Here is a 20,004-nt window from a genome sequence, read left to right as displayed (position 1 = left end):
CACGTAATGTACCATATAAAAAATAGCAGCAGCCCCAGGCAGGGGGGAGAAGAGGAAGATGAGACAGAGGATGTCAGGGGTGTGTGTGCCTCTGCCTGAGCTGCTGAGCAAACCGCAGCAGCCTGAGAGGACAATCTTTTAGATAACTTGCAATAAACTGCCTTGAGACTGAGCAACAGGAGACTGCTGAGTTTTTCTTTGGAAGCAGGGGTTGGAGGAGAAGCTTTACCACCACATGGAACCCCTGAACCAGGCTGGGGTTCCAACACTCCTGAACAGTCACAAAGGGAGAGGCCGAGAGATGTTGCCTTGCTGCCCCCTAAATTACCCTACGAGTCATCCTGAAAATCACCCTACAAGCCAGCCTGTCCCCACGGGGCCACCAAGGGCTATTGGCCCTTTGAAGCGGAGCTGTCTGATTGTCTCCTGCTGCTGTCTCACAGAGACCGACGGGGATTGTGACAGCCTGGCCAGAGAGCTGCTGCCACAGGTGATGCTCAAGACAAATGTGCTACAGCATCTCTCGGAGAACGTGTTAGTGCGCAGAGATGACAAAATTGTTGTCATAAGACAAGTTGCCAATTATATAATGTTTTATTGTACTGGAGCCTTCCAACTGAGCAATCGTAGTGCTGTAGGAGCGGCTTTATTTGTCTTAGATTAAGTTCCTCTAAATTTGACATGAGAAAAAACGGCACGGGCCTTCTCATATTAAAATAGCTTATATCACTAGATTGCCATAAACTTACATCTGAAATGATAGCAAATATATTTATATTAAAAAAATAAACCAAAATCATATATTTTTAGAGACTATTACCACAAAGAGGCTTATTAAATAAACCCTAAGGCAAACCAGAAGGCAGATGAACCTTTACGGAAGATTGTTACTGATGATCTCTACCGGGTAGGAGGATACAAGTGGAGAGCTTGAGCAGTGTTGGTGCTGCAATTGAATTTTGAAATACTGCCACCTAATGTCAGTTTAGCAAGAAGGTAAAGCCTAGGCCAGCTTCCCAGCGCTTTTCCCCCTGCTGTTTGCCTGGCAGTATACAGCAGAGCAGCCTCACTCCCAGGGGCACTGTTGTCCACATTATTGCTGTTATTTTTTAATTGAAAATTAACTTTATATTCTTAACACTTGGAGCAACGTCTGTTTATGCTCACTTTAGGAAGTATAATTCTCTCCTCACCTTGTATAGTCACTTGCTTGGTTCACTTTTCAGGCTCTCTGAGACAGCCTGGCACCTGTGATCCTACAATGTGACGTGCAAGGAGCACAGTGAGTTTTGAAGTGCCCCTGTGGCTCCTGTGAGTAGTCAGTGGGGACAACTCCTTTGCCTGGCTGGCTCATTCCCTGCCCTGGGGACTGCAGCCATGCCCGAGGGCCAGCCAGTTGTACATAACCAGCAAGGGGCTCCTGAGATACAGGAACAGAGAAATCCATCCAGAGAAAAATGGGCTAAATGTCGGTAAATAAAACCTGCAGGAGCCATGAGATGGCTCTGGGGAACTGCACAGCACACAGAAAAGTCATCAGATTAGGATGCAATTAAAAAAAACAACCTCAGGCTCTGTCTCAGCTAGGCAACAAATCCAGAATAAAAGTGTACATAAACAGCCTCAGAAGTTTTGTCAACAGCCTGAAGGTGGGCATTAAGGAGAAAGCAGCATTCTAATGCTGAACAGAGAAGTGTTTAAAATCTGCCTTAAATTAGGGAGATGATTACATTAGTCTCAGATCAGGTGTTGGATAGCCTCATCTACTAGAAGGCTGCATTTTCCAGTCACCACACGTTTTTCAGAGGGTCCCCATGGATGGAACTCTCTCATTCTCACACTGATGGAGACCCCTGCATGGAACAGTAAGTGTGGTTGAAGGTGATTCTCTGCTGTCTTTTCAACAGTAGATTGTCAGAAAAAGCAGAACAAGGACAAAAACCTAACTTCCAGAATGGCAGCTTGCAGATACTCATATTTGAAAACCTATGGCTGCATATATATTTAAGTGCAGTTAATACCTTGCCTGGACAAACAGGTTTCCCTGCTGCAAGGAGACAGGCCTTCTGTGCAGGTGTGCAGAAGTTCCTTTTGCACAGTGGAAACATCTGGTAGTAGGTGTATTAATCAAGCCAGAAACTGAGCTGGGAGGAGAGGAAGGAGACAAGGATAGGAAGGAAGTAAAGCCAGCAATTAAGCCCAGAGAGCTGTTGCTGTGCAAACTGAAGTGGGAGGAGAGGGGATGAAACTGTTTGTTTGGATTGTCACAAAGAAAAGAAAATAGAAAAAGAATGGCAGGGGGGGAAAGACAGTACATACAGATGAGTTCAAGTAGTCCATGTAAGAGTTTTGAGATGGAAAAAGCCCACATCAGACCATAACTTCTCTATTAACTCATTGTGGTGCCATCCTATTTTCAAAGACAGGAGAAAAGTGATAATCCCAGCTTCAAGGCGAGCCCTGGTGCTGTGTTGGTTATGCATACACATGCATGCGCACCACGCACACACGAGGACACAACAAGCATACACAGGCACACCCTGTGATGGGAAAATCCTCAGAATTGCATCCAGCACCTCAAGGAACCAAGATATTAAGACTCAACTGTGGAAATAAACCACACTGCTATTGAAAATCTATACCCACCAGCCACTTGGTAGCCACCAGCCCTTGCCACTTCATACCAAGTAGAAGTGCCGTATATTTACCTCTTCAATTGCAATTCTGCTCACCTTTGCTGTGTACCTACTATTGCATATGTCCTCTCCACCTTAGTGTGTAACAGTTCATTTTGGGCAACATTTCCTAAAAATTCTGTAAAATATCTTTCTCTTTCCTATTACAAAACATTTGCAAATTTCTTATGTTTCTAGATCAAAGCTGTTGGAGTGAGTCCAGGAAAAGTGTGTCTTTTTTTAAGTCGGTGTATGTATATAAATCAGCAGGTTACCAAAAGTTTCTGAATGAAATGTTATTGCTGCTTGGGAGGACATCCATAAGTTATCTAACATTTCAGCACAAGAAGAAGGAAGTTAAGAGTGACTCAAATCCAACCCAGGATTTCTTGATTTTAGTAATAGACAACCAAATTTCTCCACAACTTTGCCAAAACCTGTGATTGAAGGCACATGGAAACACATCATAACTTAATGTAAGCTGTCCCTGAAGTCCATGAAGACATCCTTGTCACTATAAGACATGTGAAAGCACAACTGCTATTTGTGCTATTGTGAAAGCGAGCCACTGCTATTTGCAAGGTAAAGAAGAAGGATGTTTATTCTCTGACTCCAACTTTTATACTTTTCCAAAGGTGACAGTGGATTGGAGAGTGAATGGGCCACTTCTCCAAACACATTGGACAAGCTACTAGTACATCAAGTTTCTCCACCCCTATGAAGGAATGCAAAACAACTTGTTGTTTATAGAAAATTGTGTGAGAAAGTTTTCTAACAGAACATAAACTCAGAAGGCTTTAGAAAATCTTAAGAATCAGGGCAACACATCCTAGTAAGGTGTTTGTGGTCTTTGGCTTGGACATAAAACCCATACAAAGTACTGATTGGAAAAAAGGCTGTGCAGAACTCAGTGAAAGCCTACCAGGATGGGATAATAGGTCAATCAAGCTAAATTGCATGCAAAGTTCTCCAAAATGTAGGTTGAAGGGAAGTTTTTATTCTTTGAGAAAAATACTCTGAAAACTTTGATAGGTTTTTGGATAGGTTCAACTTACCTCAACATTTGTGAGACATTTGCATTGAGGATTCTGTCTCACATTCATCCTAATCAAAAGTGAGGGAAGTACCTAGAGAAAGAGTCCTTTCAGTAGTCTAGTCAGTAGTGCTGAGCCCAAGTTAAAGTAAACTGCAAATTTGAACCAGATAACACATTTTGTGTTCAAGCTTGAAATTAAATTTCTCCCATGCTAAGTTTTGGCATCCATATCTTCCAAGTGTGAAATAAACTACCTTAACTGAGCCAAGATATTCAAAAGAAGATACCCTTCTCATGCCAGGCTGGTACTGATGATATAAGAAACTGGTTGCACAGGACATTGCTTTATACTCTGTCCAACTAATAGAATAAAGGCCTAGGTATAGCAGCATTTGAGATAACAACAGAAGTGAAATTCCCAAAGCTGTAGTTGAAGAATGTCTTTCTCTTTTTGTGCTAGGACTAAGTTAGCCTTTATAGAAACCAAGCTAGAACTTGTTGGAAGCTTCATCTATGACCCGAACCAAAATGCTTTTCCCCCACCCAGTTCATAGGAGTTCAGACAAGGATCTCCTATTTCTGTCTTTAAGCCTAGAGCTGTCTGCTGTCAGTCTCATTAAATGTGCAACATGCTCAAGAACTTGTCCAGGGCAGAATGTTGCCATAGAGTAAAATCTGAGTATCAGAGCTCAAAACATCCAGGGCAGAGGAAAGCAGGCTTTGCGGTGAGGCAATCCTTGAAAGCAATAATAAAAAGGTAATCTTCCTTCCTTCCTATCTTCCTTCCCATAAAATAAAGCAACAAATGGTATCTGCAGTGCTGACAGAACTTGCTGTTTGCTGAGGCTGAGATATAGGCATTGGCTGTTTATCTAATCCAGATAAATAAGCAGATATCAGAGTAAAGGTCAATGAAGTATTTGTCTTCTCCCTAAATTACACAAGAGTGTGTCCTCCTGCAGATCAACGTACTTACCCTGGCTTGTATCTTAGCTCATTCCTTTCATCCCAGAAGTGAACATTCCTGTTTTTGACACGTAGGATAGTGAACAAAGTTCAAGTGGAGCTGCACAGAGGGAGAGCTCCCTAATGCTGTCATGGGAAAAGGGCTGCTGGCCAAAACAATGGTGTCAGGAGCATGTGTGCATATTCAAAAAGTACATTTTACACTTCCATGGGTTTATATTCAGAGAATGTCAGAAAGCAAACACAGAAAACCCTTCCATAGAGTTCACTCTAATATGCGGCCCCGCATACTCCAGGAGGAGGGAGAAAACTGGGAGGGAGGAGATTCATGTGACTGAAAGAGCTTTTTCTTCCAGTGTGTGGCCATACTAAATACAAAAATAATGAGTAAGAGGCATGGGAGAATATGAAGAAATCCCTTTGGAGCAGTTAGAGGTCAAACCCTGTGTCCTTGGATACGAATCCAAATTCAGGGTGCACACTAGTGAACATGTATGTAGATGTGGTCCACTGGCTCTGCATCGGCCAGGACAAATGTGGCTGGACACAAATGCCAATGTGTCACTCACACCTCTTTCAGAGAGTCTTCCTGGGCCACACAGTGCATTGTTCTGCTTCTTCCTCACATCACAGGGAAGTTTTCCATGGAAATCTCTACATTGAACACGACATGGAAAAAATTATTCTTAGTTTTTGTCTGACAAGTCCCATTGTGCCCTGAGGCCTGACTTGCAACTGGAGCTCTGCCATGCAAAGCATCACACCACGTGGAACAAATACCCATTCTGGCTTTTGGTGTCACTCTCTACCTCTGAGGAAGAGTCCCTCCTAGACTCTCATGCTCCCCCTGCTCAAGATGAGAATCCTCAGGAAGGCTCAGGACTCCAGCACAAGCTCTGCCCCAGGACATGTGTTTGTGACTCCACATTCTGGCTTTGCTTCTTCTCTGTTCAGCATCTATGACTTCCCAGGCCCTCATCAAAAAAGGTAGCTGCTTCTTGCATCTCTGACTTTACACAGTGGATTTCCTCCTTCAGATGGCTCCATTCCATGTATTACATCACTAGAAGGTGGGATAATACAAGGGCAGTCTATCTTCATATGGTACAAAGACATTTGGAATGGTAATGTTTTCCAAACAACCTTCACTCATGTTTAGGAGCTCCAAGCCTTGGAGAGCCAGAAGCTCAGGCATATAATTCAGGCACAAGGCTGGTGCAGTGAATTAAAATCAGTGCAGGAAAGAATCCTGACTCTCATTGCAATGAATGAGAGAAAGCTGAACACGGTGGCTCAAATTCTCAAGCATTTGTGCTCTGATATAACTGAAACCTCACAGGAGATCCTGGGTCAAAATAGAAGAAATGGATAATTTATGGCATTCCTAACATGTCCACGTCCTCCCCCAGCACATACCTGTCATTTACATTTGTTGTGGACTTTACTCAGACTTATTTTTCCTTGCAAGATACTATGATGTTTTCTGTTTCTTTGCATGAGAAATAAGAATGCAGACAACAACAGAAATGTCAGATAGGAGGGAATAGAAACAAAAATAGACTTGGTTAAAAATTCTTATGTGCTCACAGCAAGAAGATATTGCAGACCAGTAACTTCAGCTAGGGTGAAAAATGGTAAAGCAGTTACATGGTGTCAGCTTGAAGAGATGTAGCTGTTCTAAGAACCAAAATCTGCAAGACACACCAGAGCAGTTACAATAACACCTTCTAACAACCAATGTTCTTCACTCCTAAGAAAGAAGATGAGAAATCACTTGCTACTTTTTTCTGTAGAAGATCCTGCTACAGAAACACCCACATTCCAGTGGTGTGCTGGTGGCCTCAAGCCAGCAGGATCTGCAGGTGTCAGGGGATGTCTGTGTGGTGGATGCACTAAGGCACTGTGTTCTTCCAGCTGGTAGGATGCTCAGCATGTGCTGTGGTCAAGAAAACACGACTTCCACCAGAAAACAACTTTGTAAAGTGAGAAGCTTGTCTTTTCTGCCTATCTGACTTCAGAGCAGTTATCTGTCAAAAGCTACAGTGCTTCTTCCCCTGCTTTGCTGTAAATGACCCATCCCTTGACCCAAGTATCTGCTTGGATTATTCAGATCCCTCACAGTGCCCAAGAGTGCCCAGCATCCCAAAGCTGGCCCCCTGCAATATCTCTTGCAGGCTCATGTGAGAGCAAGTCCTCACTCAGTTCCCAAAGAGGAAAGCTGTGATCCTGAGCTGTCAAGAACACATCTGTCATACAGCAGAGTAGAAAATAACCCACTAGAAAATCACAGCCTTTTGTTTTACCAATTAACACTTCCCACTACAGCTGATTCAAGACAATTGCAGAGTTATCTGTGGAAGGTATTTTTTATGTCCTGCACTGTGGCAGCTGGTGCTTCTTTTCTTTTTCCGAGTCTGATTTCTGGTCACCATTCATCAGCTGGCCAGTGAAGGAGTGGGGAGACCCTAGAGGTTTAAATTCTTTCCCACAGCCTCACTTCTGAGGAATTACTAACATTGACCAAATACAAACACTATGTGGGTTTCACAGGTACACATGCTGTATATGCTTTCACAAAGGCTACAAAAATTTACTACTAGGAATTTCACAACTTTCTCTTAATTAGTTAAATTGCATGAAAGAAGAGGTAGATTGTAGTTCAAGGTTTATCTCCATTTGCACATGAAGGAGTTATTTATTTGGTAAAATCAAAAAATATCTTTACATTTCTTAAGTTCCCATAAACCATTCAGAAAGCAAGACCCAGCAGCTTTGTGAAGGACGTTCTGTTTAGGATGCTTATATTTAATAAGAGATTGAGGTAGCAGAATTTTTGTCCTTAGTAAATGAAATTTTTCAGTTCATTAGGATGCTAACGAGGGATTACTAAGTTGATAATAAACTTATAATTTTTCTACTTGAAAATGAAGTGTAATTAGAAGAGATATATAATTATATACATCCACACAGGGATTTCTGTGTGGTTTGTACATAGACAAGGCAAACCTGACCTTTAAAAGCAGCTTCTAGTCATAGCTGAGGCATTGTTGGAACAAAAGTTTGGGAGCATTTTTAGAGGTATTTGAGGAACTTTAGGGGTAATAACAATAACAGTAATGATTCCTGATTCCAACTATAGGGGCCAGATGTTTGAAACTACTGAAAGACCAGTGTAAATTATTTGTTTTCTATGAACCCTATTTTTCAGAAGGATGAATCAAAATAATCATATTATTGAAACAGCAGCAAGGAAACCAATGACTGCAAGCACAGGGTATTGGTCCAGGGAGAGTGAGATAATTAATTGCAGTTGCTATAATCTGACTTGAGCACACCCGCTAAACCCAAGAAGCCAAAGCAATATTTATTTTTACCCATTTTTGTGGGAGAATGCTTGGAAAGCTAAGGATTTGTAACATTACCAGTCTATGTAGTTTGAAGTATGAAATGTCCACAAATGATTGAATTTCACTGAGTTGTTAATACATGAGATGTACATGTATCCAATTAGGGCTATTAAAAGCAAGCATTATGGATGCAGTTCCCAGTGTTAATTAATTGAAATAGTATCATTTGGAGAATGCCCCTCTCAGAAGCTTCCTCAGCCAACCCAGCCCCTATACACTATGATTTATAGCCACTTGGACTGGAGGTGTAGAAATTTTGAAGAGTGAATTACTGCTGCAAACCTATTCCTTAGCAGTGAAATTAGACTATAATTCCATACAATTTCTTGGGAATTAAATAAATAAATAACTTTCTTTTAATAATTATGTTGGTTTAGAATGTTGTAAGGAGTTGCACGTTGAAGCCCTAAGGATTTCTGTGATGATTACTTGAAGCAATCAGTAGGTAGTCTAAGTTTATTTAATTTCATTGAATTAGAATAGCTTGGGTTGGAAGGGACTTCTGAATATCATCTAGTCCAACTGCCTTGCTCAGTGGTTGCTGGGAAGATCAAAGTCACCAAGGGGGGAAAAAAAGAGAATCTAGACTTTGGAATGTACATGTTCGTCATGAGCTGGGGCAAGGGAGGGGCTTCCTACATTTTGCCAAATACAAAGAACATGTATTAAGAGCCTACACATTGTGAAATACTTGAAAGAGCCCGAAACAGGAAAAAGAGCCTCATTACTGGAAAACCTGAGGGACAGGTTTTCTTTTAACCCTACAAAAGGTTTGAGGCAAAACCACCAAGACATCCAGTAGGTGCTCTTTGAACAAAACTCTCATTTTAGATTGGTTTAGAGTTATACAATCCACTTATTTTAAAATATTTTTAGATAGGATCACCTGTTATATAAATTTCTGTTTAAGAAGAACCTTTCCTGAAAACTATTCTGCAAAGTTTTATGTGTAAAATAATCAGACACAAAAGACAAACTTGTAATGGATTCAGTTTATAATACACCATCTGAATAATGAAAGAGGATTAGAATAATTATTCAGCCAAATATAAATGGTCAGAGAAATAAATCCTTTATTTAGTCAATAATAGCTAAAATAATATAATATAGGATGAAAGATCGCTTTCTAGTTTTATTACTTATTTAAATAATTTAAAATACAATTACACTTACACAGTTTTATTATCTGCCATGTTGTAGCTCATAATTTAAGAATTATTTGCAATTTGACAACCCTTCTACTTTATACAAACATGATTCTTGCTGTTGGGACAAGAAGATTCCATCTGTGACATTCTGGAGTTTCTACCTGTTCATGAGATGCTAATATTTTTGCATAATCATTCATTCATAGTCATTTTGAAACCAGCATATTTAAGAACAAAGACTAATTCAATGCCTCTCTTTTAAGTGAATAGCAGGAAGATACAAGCATTGCTATCCAGCTGAATTTTGCTCTCTGAATTTTATATAAATGTACTGGATTTAGAGTGGAAACTGAAAGACAAGCTGTGCAAACCAATAATAAGAATATTTAATGAGAAACGTTCTGATCAATGGTGTGTGATACACCCCCCAAAAAAAAGCTGGCAAAAAAAAAGACCAAATTAAAGGTACCATTGACATACTTGTTTAAAATACAACAAAGCCCAGAAGAAAGGTTCGGCAAGTACTGTACATTTTTATCAAAATTTTTAGTAACTCCTAAGTGTATTGTGGCTGCAGAAGTTATGATTTAAACTGGATATTAACAACAGGTTGAATATAAATACTTTAATAACAGAAATTAACAGTGACATGCCACTAGAAAATCTTACTACTATTACAGGACCAAAGTTGTTACCAACAAGTATCAAACACTGAAGATGTCTAAAATTTAATGCCAAAGAAAGGCTGCCTTTCAGTGTGTAGTCTTAGTATTAGCCCAGCCAGGACTCTCCCAACCCTGAGGGAATATTCTAATTTTTCAGAAATGCAGGTTGGTAATATTTAGAGTTGAGACATTTGCCTAATCTCAGTGAATTTTAATGCAAAATGTGCAAGTATTTTACTCAGAAATGTCAAAATAAACAATTTTCCTGGCTAAGAAGGAAAATAAATATGTGCTGGTCTTGTAAGTTTACTGGAATTTCTTTTGGTTAGTCACAAAGACAAGATAATATGAAAATATGGTCATGATTTATATTTTGTGGAAACCATTTGTAGAGCGACAAGACATTAATCACCTTGACTGATGTTAATTTGAAAGGAGCAGTGTAAAATCTAGAAAGCAGGGCCTAAAAAGCATGTTTAGAAGCAGTAAACCCTCCTGAATGATGACACTTCTGAGCTGCTCAGCACTGCTTGGCTGTGTTGGAATAGCCCAGGCAAACAACCACTTTGCTGATAGCAATAAAGAATATAAAGAAATCTATATTTACATTTTAATGAATCCTCGAGCTTTCTCTAATAATTTTTCAACGATGAATCAGAAATTAAGATGGCAAAGGCAAGAGGTGTTACTTAGTTGGATTTCTAATCTGAGGATGATCCAGTGCAATTTTTGCTAATGTCTCCAACAAAGAATGCTTCAGTATCCTGGCTCTGGACTTCTGCCTGATTTTTGTCTCGAATTTTTGAAATATCTACAAATTGTTTATTCAGATGCAGGACCTTTTCCTATCACTATGAACCATGAGCATCCTTTGAGTTATCCTATTAGATCACAACTGGAAGTCCAGACTAAGATCTTAAATCTTGTTAGAAGCCTTTCAATATAATTTTAGCATTGACAGGCTAGAGGCAAATCTCCCAAAATCTCCTTTTAATATCAGATGGACTGACATTTTAGCTACTAATAATGAAAATATTCTGAGCCCTTCTGCAGAGGAAAGATACCAAATCATGCACAAGATGCAGAAAAGGAAAGAAGAACACAGTATAAAGCATCCTAGCTGTGGAGCTTTCCCCCAGGAGAAATGAGAGAAGGCATGTACTATGTACCCTTATTCCATCATGCAGACTATCTTCTTATATGTATGCAGCAGAAAACACCTAGGAGATCGTCCAAAACAACTTTGCATTGGTCTCTAAAGGAGGGATTGAAATCAGTCTTCTATCTTAATCAGTATGAATCACCTTGATGAGAAGATTCTTAAACACTGTTGTAAAAGACATTTTACAAAATACAGTCAGGTATGCTGGATCAATTGTAGCTTTTGCAGAACTCACCCTTGTTACTGCTTCAGGAAATTAATCCACTTGTACATTTATAGGATTTCCATTAAGTCCTACACTGTTTATATTAGCTTTGTCTTTAAGGACCTTATGCAGACCTAAATCTGATTTCTGAAACTGAGAAAGGGATTGTAAGTCTCAGCAGTAGTAAAATTTAATCCTTGGACAAAACATTATGCAAAGTCAGTGATATTTAGAGCATGGGCATCCCCCCATCAGCAAAATGATGTCAGAAAATTATCCTCTTTGGTCTCCCAGAAGAAGCTGACCTACCTTGCTTCTGTTACACTGAATTTTTTTTATTGACTTTGTCCATCTAGACACTGTTAAAATCAACACACAGAGCTTTCATGGCCTAATAGACAGAAGCCTGCAAATACATATTTGTATAGCTTTAAAGGATGATGGTGGTCCTGTAGACAATCAATTGCAATTGGTATTTTCAGGTGTGACTAAAATTTTGTTCCATTCCATTTCTTTCCATTTCTATTTTGCTTTACTTTCCAGCACAGAAAACCTCTTCTGTTCTTTTGTTTATTAACAAGAACATCTATATTCTCGGGCAAAAATTCACCCACACAGCAATCAAAGAGGTCCATTTGTGCTTTGAACTCCACATGATTTTCTCCTTTTGTGTTTTAAATTCATTGTTTTCCTATTGCTATGGATTGACAGTGGCATGACCTTCCTTGGAAAGAACTTCACTTGCAAATGCTACCTGTCCCTTAAAAGGAGAAGGCCTGTGAGCGTTTTTTAAGCTGCTTACTGCAAGGCAATCCATGGATCAGGGCAAAGTGTGGTTAGGAGTGAAAAGCCATTGTTCAGATAGGTGTGTGGTAGCTCTTTGAGGAGTCACTTGCCTGCTTACAGAGGTCAGGTACCAAACACCAAGTCTGGCACAGCAGGAGCACCCACAAAGAGGATCCAGCTGTTCTGGGCTCACTGCCATCCTGATAGATGGGAACATGTGCAAGTTTCCAAGTAGATGTAGGCAGGTATCTGTTTTGAGATGCCTTAATGTGAGTCTGCTCTGAATTTCTTTGCCCCTGACTGAACAAAAGCACTATCCCTGATCCCACATGGTGTACAGCTGCAGAAAAGCTACAAACTCAAGTCTGGACTCTGAGTCTTCCACTTATACCTGCTTCCAGGATAATCAGATTTCCAGAGTGATCCAAAGGGACCTTAATACAAAAGAATCAGGCTTAAACACATAATTTTAAGCAAAAGGAGGGACTGCAGAATACACCTGCCCTCCTGTCTGAGAAAGGTATTTGCTCTTGTTGTGGTTTAGTCCCAGCCAACCACCAGGCACCACACAGCCACTCATTCATTCCCCAGCCAGTGAGACTGGGGAGAGAACAGGAAGTGGAAAAGCTGGAAAATTCATGGGTTGAGATAAAGACAGTTTAATAGGGAAAGCAAAAAGCACAAAAGCACACAAGCAAAATAAAACAAGGAATTTAGTCCCTGTTTCTCATGGGCCAGCCGGTGTTCAGCCATCCCCAGGAGAGCAGGGCCCCAGCACACATCATGGTTACATGGGAAGGCAAATGCCATCAATCCACATCCCCCCACATACCTCTTCTTCCCCACACTTTATATACTGAGCAGGATACATCATATGGTCTGGAATATCACTTTGGTTATTTGGGGTCACCTGCCCTGGACGTGTCTCCTCCCAGCCTCTCAGGAACCCCCCCAACTCCCTCACCAGCGTTACAGTACAGAAAATAGAAAACTTGGCTCTGTGTAAGCCCTGCTCAGCAATAACAAAAACATCTCAATATTATCAATTATTATTAACCCTTTGTTCAGCACAAATCCAAAACACAGCCCCACACCAGTCACTGTGAAGAAAATTAACTCTACCCCAGCAAAAACTAGTACAGCCCTTCTGGGGCACTTGTAACAGCAAGAGTAATTTGTGAAGAGCTTGTGTTTCTGATGTACCCATTTGTAGGCATTGCTGTAGATAAAATGCACTTGAAAGACGACAGAGAACAAATACATTGAGCTGACTTTGAAAGAAACACAGTGAGGGTCAAGTCTCAGACTTACAAATTCTGTAACATCTGCTGAAAAACATATCTGCCTCATTTGTCTTCAAACTCTCCTCTAACTGGTGGTAACAGATCTGTGTGGGTATTGTGTGACAGTGACAACCTGGCAGCTAGATAAGATCATGAAACACATTTTATATAAGCCATCAACAGCAATATTCAGCCACTAGCACCACAGGCTGGTGGAAATCCATGCTTATTCATTTCAATCAACATGTCAGAATTTCTTTTTAAAATAAAAGAAGAAATCAAGGAAGTTTCTTCATAAGCCACAAGTATTTTCAAATGTTTCTTTTCAAAAAAATACTATGGAAAAGAATAGCTACAGGGCAAAACTAGCTACAAGGTTATCTACAAGTGAAAGGGAACCAGGCAGAAACACAGTTATGAAAAATGGCATGCATTACCAGAGACAGAATTGCATTTTGGGAATTGAGACTCACTTCCTACACAGACATCATTATATTTAGGCACAAATTCTTCCTTAAGACACTTGCGAATATCTGGTGGTCCTTTTTGCAGCACAAGGGAGTTTGTATGCCTCATGCACATGGAGCAGCTCAATTACCTCTGTCCTAGCAAATGCAAGGTGAATACATTTATTTTATGCAAAAATTGTTGCATATAAAAATCCACTTTAGACCTCAAGTATTCTGAATTTCATGTGTGCCTAAAAAAGAAGTAACCCAAAGTCTGATCCAAAAAAATGTATCAGTTAGTAAGAGATTTTCTTTTGTGGAATGTTTTATAAGTGTATAATAGCAACTTGGAAAATTCTGATCTTGCAGCTTTTAGAACAGAAACATTCTGTGGTTTTGGAGAAATTTATCACATGTTTAGCAATGAAAGCCTTAACAGTGCACTGCAGTCTAGTCTTCTCAAACCATCTTGGCATAGATCACATCTCCAGGCTCAGGAAAAACCACAGCAACATTTTAGCCATAGGGAGATCCCCTCACATGACTGCCCATTCTTCTCCCAGCCCTTTTCCAGCAGCTGAGCTCTCCTTACACCCATGACAGATGGGCAGTGTGACATTCTTTGGCCACTTTACATGGGAGATGGCCTTTGCCAGGATGCATGGTTGCTTTCATGGCTGCATATCACTACCTTCCAGAGGGAGAGCAGCGTCAGGAAAGTATTACATGCAGTTGCAACTTATTTTAACAACGCTGAGGCTGAAAAGCACAGAAACCTGTGACCAGAAAACTCTTTTGCTGGTCAGAGAGCTCTCTCCACTGAGCACAACTTAGCATTGCCAGCATGTGTCCTACCAGGTCTCCCTCTAATCACATCTGTGCATGAAACAAAACAAACATATTCCAAGACTTTCACAGTCTGTTTAGATCGCTTAATGAAAACAGCTTTCACATGCAATGATGTCACTACAGGCTGCATGTATCATGGAATGTAACACGTAAGAGAGTAAAAGAAGCATATTGAAATTCAGCTTTACTCACCAAACCTGAACAAAACATTGTCCATTTTAATTCCAATGGAATGATGAACTGCCAGTAGCAAGCCTAAAAGCTGCAAAATTATGTAATATCAGCCAAGAGAACACATTTCCTGCTGCTTCCAAAACCAGGTGCAAGCAGAAGATGCTAAGAGCATGCTGGCAGCAATGGGCCACAGGGGAGGCAGAAAGGCAGAGGACAGACAAAGGGCACAGGCTCAGGGAATTCCATGGGTTTTCCCCACCAGTCTGGTGCCCCATTACTGACTGGGCTTTCTCCATCAGCACAAGAAAGGCCTGGAGAAAGGAAGAGGAAATCAAACCCCCGGGGGTAGGGTTTAATAGTTCCTACTTTTAGCCATTTCTTATTGTTTCTAAAAGTGAACATAAGCAGCCAATTACATACCATTATCAGCATTTCACCAATAGAGAAGTTAATTGGTGACACCATGAGGCTAACTTCATAAAACATGGGTGTCAAATTAATCTGCCTGTATCCTAGACACTGGCAACAACTTATGTATGCTAATAATGTGTCCCAAATTTCTGGTGTCTTCATTTTCTTGTGCATCCCTTGACATGCTGAAATATGTATTTAGGCCTCTTCATTTATGTAATTCCTGAAAAATTAAATCACTAACTGTTTTTAAAAGCTGTGGCCTATAGTCTGATTTTCTTTTTTTTTTTTTTTTTCTATTCTGTGCATTTCTTTTCTAAATATACCATATCTATACAGCTTTATGTTAGTAAAAGTGCCTCCCTGGACACAACACCTAAAGCAGGATTCTGCATGAAGAGAAAAGACATAGTATTCATTCCAGCATCAGGGCAAATTTATATCTCTAAGCTATAGCAAAAAGCCATCCTAAAACGAGCTTACACCATCTTGTGGTAATTTTTCACAATATCAGGTTGTGCAATATGACTCCTTACTACCTACTGGTGGAGAGAGCATGATGAAAGAATAAAGCAGATGTTTAGCACACATAATAGAATTCTATAGCTGTCACCAGCTTTCACTAGCATAGCTTGTGGTCTTCATATTTATTCTTGGAAAAGTTCACCATGGGGCAAGATAAAGAAGTTCAATTACAGCACTAATGCACCTTTGCAGTCTCCTTCATCAGCTCTCATTGCTCTGGACTAGCAGTGGAGGGATGAGCCCATGATTTTAGAAGCATCCAACCCATACATTTCCATACATAACTACAATTATATATTATATTTCTCTGGCTGTGGTATTTCTAGTGGTGTAACACGGGGTATATATAGGTTTTTAAAGACTGCCCTGGTAACCCCAGCAGGGTGATTCCCTGGTATCAGACTGGTTTGGTCATTCCCTTCTTGTGCCTCGGGATGGCCGTGAGCAGGTGACAGCCTGGGTACAATGGGAGGTCACCCTCTCCCTGATGAGGTGCCAGTGTAAACACCCTCAGCACTGCTGTGGCAAGTGGGACTGAACCAGTTTACACCTCCTAGGTGCTTGGTCCCTTGAGGATCCTCAGATTCTACTTGGATCTCGAGGATCAGGACTTCAGACTACCTGCACAGCACGTGAAGTGGGTTAAGGTCCTTCTAAAAGCAAGGTTCTAATCTAATGAGAAAGACTGCTACATTTCTTGTTATTTGAAATACATAGATGTGACTTTTGTACTTGAAAGAGAGTGATGCAATGTCTGCCTAGCGCCGATTTCAGTGCTAGTAGTTCTTATGTGTGAGCTGCACATGCTCACATTGACAAAAGTGTTCACAGATTGAGGGCAGCTCCAGTGGAAGCTGAAGATGACCATGTTCAGATGACCCCAGTTGTTTTCAGCTGGCAAGGACACTGCCTACAAGGCAGTCACAGCAATCTCAGAGGTTCCTCAATCACTCGTCTTCAGATTTCATTTGGGTTGCTGGAGTCGCATTCATTGCTGCTTCAGATCAAGCGGCTCTTACATATGCTGGGTTGCTTTCCATATTCGGCATGCAAGCAACAGTGAAGAGCAGCAGAATACATCATCCCCGTTTTACCTGAGCATGCCAGGTTGGACTGCGAGCCACACAGCCGCAACTAACAGAGACAACAGCAGCGTCCGGCCGCTGCAGTGCCTTCCACACAGCCTTGTGGTGCCACCTTCAGACCAGAGCGAGGCATCCCTGCCGCTCCCTCGAGGAAAAGCCCATCCCATCCGCAGCTGCTCTCCAGTCCCGGACTGCCGCCTATGACGCTGTTGAGGCAGGACGGGAATGAGATGACTCCGCTCAGAAGGCGAGAGTAAAACTCTGATTTATTTCAAAATGCATCGCTCTTTATAGAGAGCTTCATCCAGACCAATTCCATTGGTCCTGAAGTGAAAACAACGCACACCATTGGTGCAGAGTGCATGATGCACAGTGGTAGAATTTAACTATAAACAATGTGAACAACAAGAGAGATAAAGAATCTTATTTACATTCTTTTCCAATAGATGCCCAGGCTTCTGCCTGGTTAGAAACTCTCTGTTTCTCTCTTTGACTGAATCTGAGACCAACAGCCTACGGTGACGGTGAATCAAAAACACAGCCATGCTTCAGTTACAAACTGAACTTTGTTACCTTGCATTAAAAAAAAAGGAAAGGAAAAGCAAAAGAAAACAAACGGATCTGCCCCCTTGCAGTGCTAGGTCATTAAAAGCTGTGTCGAAATCTGTAAATCCCCGAGTCATATTATTTTATTTTGGCAGAGACCTCACACATCCTGAGTCTGGCTCCCATGAGATCTTGTGGGTCCTCTTCCATTCCTATTATGGTACACTGGTCAGTAGAAACTAGTAAAAAATGAGATTAGAACTTTCAGGGGAAACTTAATATGACCTCCTAAGCAGCAATTTTACAACTGTAACCAGTTAAAGGCACAGTAACTGTGGTGAAAAAATTTGAGATAGTGCATGATGTACACATCCAATTTGACATAACACATCTCTTTTTGCATAAACCAAAATTTTCTAGCAGATGTGATCAACAGAAATCATGTGAATTAAACATTTGGCATTGGGGTTTTTTTCACCTTTATACTTAAGATAGACACTGACAAGGCCAATTCTACCTACTCATTGTTTATTACTCAGGAAGAATGATTTTATTAATATACAGGCCTGACATTCTCAAGTTACTGAGGTATCAGCTATATATTTTCTAGCCTAGTGCAGTCTTTATTATTTCTGAATTTTACTATTTGTTCTAATTTAGTCTTCAAGGCAAAATTTCTAAAATACCAAATCCTATTCATCTCTCATGTTCTCCTGTGTTTGCTTTAACATTCTCCCAGCCTTCACTTTCCTCTTTAATATTAAATGTGGAGTTGCGTTATTTGTATGTTTTATTATCCCTGTATTATGTATTGGTTTATTCCTTTGTACCCCCGCGTGCAACTTGGTTTATCCCCAGTTTTCCCGTCTTGTCCTCCCTTCCCGCCTTTCCAGTATCTATCCATCACCCTGAAAGAGGCATTTTACCCCTCCCTGGTGCCTTGTCTGTCACTCGGTGTCCCTTCCCATCCATCCAGAAGCTTCCACCTTGGGCACCGGGTGATTGGGTGAGGACCTGGGGCTCCCCCCATATCCTTCCCCCATTGGACCCCATCATATCCCCCCATCCCGGAGCCACCCCCTATCCCTATCCCCATTGGTCGTTGGATACCCCTCCCTTACAGTTTATAAGCCAGTGCAAGCACCTTGTGCTTGTTCCTGTTGGCTGGCACCATTCTAGGATATTTGGCCCCGTTGGGCTACAATAAACTCGGACTTAGCCTCCAGCAGGATCCGCTCTTCATTTACCACCGCGAGGCTTGCTAGCGCTGCCCGGGACCCACAAAGGCACTCTCCAAACCCCAGCTGGGAGCGGCGGAGGGTGCCTCAATCTCCCACTCTCGCCCCAGACTGAGAGCTAGCCGGGGCGGAGGAAAAGGGAACCGGGGCGGGAGCGCGGCAGCTAAACTAATAGCTTTTATGGAAACCTTTACGATTTTGATGTGTTTTATTGATGGGTGCATATAAAATTCTCAGGAGTGATTGGAAGCAAAGGATTGTGGTATTAACACAATTACACATCAAAAAAACTCCATAAAACAAAGTCACCTTGCAAGATACACAAAATAAAAAAACATGACTAATTTATCCCTTAACCTAAAGTTTATACAGTGCATGAGGTCTAAATCTCCTTGTTCTCTCATATAACATGGATGTAACATGACATTTTTAGTAATCTAGTAAAATCTGTTTACTTCAGCATGTTTGGGGATTTCCTTTGGTTAAGACATTCCATTTGGGTTTTGTGTTTTTGGGGGTTTTTTTTGTTTGTTTGTTTGGTTGGTTGGTTTGTTTTTCTGAGGGTGGGGACAGGGAGGGGGGTTGAGCAAAAATAACCAGCATCTATCAGGAATTTGCTGATGTTAGACCAAACTTCTTTAAATCCCAATCTGAGCCTCAGAATGTACCATTTTGGGGGACAGCTTTCAGACACAAAGCTCACATCTGTGACATACTGGGGTCTGTTCAGCTCATGTGAAGGCTCTTCAGCTTTCCATGGCATTTTGGAGAGCAGATGCCCAGAGAAACATTCACATGTGACATCTTAGGCCTCAATATCCTCTGTACATCAGGGCTGTGCTGACTTTGGGGACCTGTTTATACAACCTCCAATTACTGTTAATAGTATGAATTCATTAAGGAGCTGGTTCTTTGAAAACTGTGGTGAGTTTCTTTGTCTGTTTGTACCCACAACAAGAAGAATAATCAGCAGATTCTCTGAGGGGCTCTTGGTGCTGGCTCAGCTCATGTTGTTCCACTGATTAGAGATGGGAACTTAAAAGCTGACTTCTGACCAGCTAAGGACTTGGCAAGGAGGTGGCTGGAACAGGCAGAGGCAGTTTTTCCTACAGCTTAGGAGATGAAGGAGAAGTGGAAAGGATGGGAAACTGTGAGCAAAACCACAAAAATAACAGAAGAAGAAATAAGAGTAGAGGAAATTTTTTAAGGACTGGAAGAAAGGAAAACGTGGAGGACAGACAGGAAATATAATTTAGGAATCACATAGATAGAAAGGCTGTTGTGGTGGGAGCTGAGGTGCTCTTTGCTGCCAGACTAACCCGGGGAGTTAAGACATGCAGAAAAGAGTAATACAGGCCAGGCACTGCTGGTATCGAGCCCCTGAAGATTTGAAC

Source organism: Lonchura striata, chromosome 3 (genome assembly GCF_046129695.1).
Source record: "Lonchura striata isolate bLonStr1 chromosome 3, bLonStr1.mat, whole genome shotgun sequence".
In the NCBI taxonomy this organism is placed as follows: Eukaryota; Metazoa; Chordata; class Aves; order Passeriformes; family Estrildidae; genus Lonchura; species Lonchura striata.
The sequence above is the reverse complement of the archived record's forward strand: the minus strand, read 5'-3'. Positions refer to the sequence as shown.